Here is a 3,668-nt window from a genome sequence, read left to right as displayed (position 1 = left end):
GTGAGGTATGACATTAGTTAGGAAATGACACATTAGACAATAAATAACATCAAGAGATTGTTCTTGAACCTGAACAGGAAGAGATAGAGCCTGGATACTAAGAAGAATCATCATATGCACTGATTATACAATAGACAAATATGTAACTACTTCTTCTCTACCCATTGTTCTAAGTCTTCATTTCTGCCTCATATGGGCTCATGGATTTTGTAATATATTTCAAATGTAATTATTTATAGAGATATAATTCAGACATTCTAAATTGATCACCCACTGGGTGCTACATACTACATAATTTATTTATTTTTTAGTTCACATAAAGTTCAGTCAAGTTAATGAAAAATATCAAAATTTTTGAATTAGTATATGACAGAAGAAATTTAACTTTGTTGCAAATAATACAGTATTTGGTGTTTCCATTCTGGACAAGCTATGCTGCAGAAATAGCAATGGCATTGAATCTCCGTTCATCAGGGTCACATTCCATAAACTTCTTGAAAACTTCTATGGCATCCTCTAATAAAGTTTCATCACTAGTTTCCCCATGGTTAATTGGAAATGGTTGCCATCCATCTAATTCATAGAGATGCCCATCTACATGAACTAATGCAATAAAACGAAGATCTACTTTTTCATCTATATTTTGTGCCTCAGTCTGACCTTCATGGTCACTGGTCTCATGAGTAACTCGAATGGAGTCATAGTTCCCCAGGTATATGGCTCGTTCTTCAGGGCTCAGTGATGCAGACTCCTCCAGGAATTTTTTCAAGGTCGATCCAGATTCAAAGTGCATCTTGTCTTTATTGTTGGCAATAGCATGGATCAGTCCAGTTGTTCCACAGGCCCTGCTGATCGTTTACCTCATGAAATATACTGATGATGTAATATGTTGTCCCTGAGATTTTATTTTTTCCTCTTCTTCTGTTCTGAATACTTCATACTTTTCTGTAATAGGGAAGAGAAGCAACACTGCACACACAGGTCTTGGTACCATGCTAAGGAGTTCAGCATCCATTCCATATACATCAACAAACTGCCAGTTAGGATGTAGACCTAATTGTTTGAGAAACTGGTTGGTGACCTCGGGATTGGCCTCCAGCGGCAGCCAGCGCTGACCCTCCATGGCCGCTCTGCCTGGCCCCTCTCCAGCTCTCTAGACGTATTTTAAATGTTCAAATGAATGGAGTACATGCATTGATCTTGTTCCTGTGCCAGCATCCGCTATAGAAAGTGCAACATTTTTTGTGTAATTGTCCCATTATTACCTTAACTAATACTTAATTTTACTGCAAGTGTTAGATTTTAAATTTTATGTGTCCTAAATACTTTAAGAGAGTCTTTTCCCCCAGATTATTTAGACACAGTTAAAATCCCACCACAAGGAGAAATCATAGTCTACAGTATTATTATCTAATGGATTCAAAAACTATATGTTTTCTGATCCTGGCTTAATTGTCAATGAATGAACACTATGATAATGCCAGTAAACTGAAAACTTAGTAGTAATAACTCTAAATTTAAGATCAATTTCTTATTAATTTTTCAATTTGCTTATGAAATTTTTAAAAGTTTCCTTGTTTTCTTTCACTTCCCTTTTAAAAAAACTTTTCTTTTTTGAAAGAAAACATAAGAAATTGTGATGATTTCAATTGGGTAAATTTCATGTCTTAATGGTAAATTAAATTATTTAAAATAAAACCATGGATAGAGTAAGTGGTTTAGTCTAGTGTTTCTTCCATAATAATGAAAAGAATCTTTTCTAGGTACCCAGCTGCCCCACTGACTATTTACAATTTTTAAGGAACCACTTTATACATTTTAATTTTGGTGTCATAGGCCACATAAAGATGGATAGACCCTTGTAAAGTGACCAAGAAGAATTCTCTGATCATACTTGATGCTTGTAGTCATCAAAGAGTGTTTGCTTTCAAAGGAATTATTATACTTCCAGCTTGCTTGCCTTGGGGAATGTCAATTAAATCCAAATTATTTAATGACAGAGATTTTGCCATTTTTAGAGACAGGGTAAGTGAACTAGAAATGACAAAAATCAAATGAGAAATGAAAAAATACATTTTGATGTTTACCTGTAAATTGCTTATCTTTCAATTAAGCATTGGTTTACCCTTGCCAAATGTCCCCATTTGCAGATGCCTGTTAAAAAATAAGCTGTTTTCATTTCCTGCTAGTACACAATTTAGCTTCTTTTAATGCATGCTTGTGCTCAGGGTTTTCTGAAGAGCCTTGTGTTATCTCTGTATCTAGTCCTTATAAAGAATCACTTTCAGCATGTGTGGCCTGGTTCCTAACAGTCTATCGATTCATTGAATTTCCTGAATTTCAGAAAGACCCCCATTGATTCTTTATGCTGCCTGGCAGAGCAATTCTTAATTTTTGTCTGATTCTTTCCAACATCAGTCTTAAGAAGAAAAGGTTTTTCTTACAACGCCTTGAAGGGTTTACTGAATCATGCATCACCAAGAACATTTTAAAGCATTATTTTGTCTGTTATTTAAAGTGGAAAATGCCGTCCCTTAAGACACTGGCACTCTGCCATTTGCCTCCAGAATATTTCATGGTTCACTGTCAGGACTGCTGCTTTTTCTCCAAGAACATATGGGCCATTTTGGAGAAGTTTTCTGTAACATTCAGATGCTGAACATATTATCTGTGTACACTTGGTCTCCAGCAAATAATATTTCTGGAATTTTAATACCTAATGGATTCTTTGGAACTTACTTAAAAGTCTATTAAACATGGTAACACCAAAGGAGGGTTGTGAGTTGGAGGTAGAAGGGACTAAATATAACTGATGCAGAGTGTAGCGTCATTAGAATGTATTCCTGTGATTTTATTATTTTTCATTGGAGTAGTTCTCTTCTTCTTCTCCTCCCTCTTTTTTCTCTCCACCTCCTCCTTTTCCTTCTTCTTAGTGATTTCAAATAGTCGCTGCAAATTATTTTAAATGGGGGAGAATCTTCCTATACTCTGTGGTGTTGATACATAAGTCATTGGAATGTGGTAGGGGTTAGCACACACTTGTGGATGATTGTGTCATTAAAACTGCATCCAATCAATCTGGGAATACCTCACCTGCATTGTTCTGTAAATACCTTTCTCACTAAAACACCTGTTTGGTTTGATGGTGTATATTTTTAGTCAAAGGAATCAAGCAGAACACATTTAAAACAAACAATTAAAATTAAAGTGTGACTACATTCTGGATAGAAGAGCTAATTGCAACTCCAATAAAGAATAACTTCCCCCCTTGTACAATATAATGTACTGATGACCAGAACTGGGCAGATTCTAGTGGAAAGACACTCATTCCTTATATTACTGTTCTACCAGATTGTCTCTTTGCTGGTCATTTGGTGAGCAACTCCTTGATTTGCTAAGTTATGGAGCTAGGTGGCTCTTAAATGAGCGATAATCTGCAAATGATTCTATGATGATTAAGGAAGAATGGAAGAGTACAAGGAAATAAAACAAGAAAATAATAATCATGTTTTAGATCTTGAAATCACTAGTGACTCCATAGGCGGGGACCTCTGCGTAGAAAGTTTTTTGCCCAAGCAAACCTGGGGTCTTTCCAGATCCTGAGGAGTTGAGTTGGAGAGGACAGAGGTGATGATGGTCAGAAAAAGATAAAAACAGAAAATAAAAAT

General features: G+C 35.7%; 1 pseudogene across 1 annotated transcript; it reads right to left on the bottom strand.

The window, feature by feature from the left end:
* Nucleotides 1–417: 417 nt before the first annotated feature.
* On the bottom strand, nt 418–1,141 carry LOC309821201 (ubiquitin carboxyl-terminal hydrolase isozyme L3-like; annotated as a pseudogene). The gene has a single exon. The product of its transcript is annotated as a ubiquitin carboxyl-terminal hydrolase isozyme L3-like (transcript).
* Between the last annotated feature and the right edge of the window lie 2,527 nt (nt 1,142–3,668).

The sequence above is a fragment of the Grampus griseus genome (assembly GCF_964374135.1).
Source record: "Grampus griseus genome assembly, chromosome: 3".
Classification (NCBI taxonomy): Eukaryota; Metazoa; Chordata; class Mammalia; order Artiodactyla; family Delphinidae; genus Grampus; species Grampus griseus.
The sequence above is the reverse complement of the archived record's forward strand: the minus strand, read 5'-3'. Positions and strand labels throughout refer to the sequence as shown.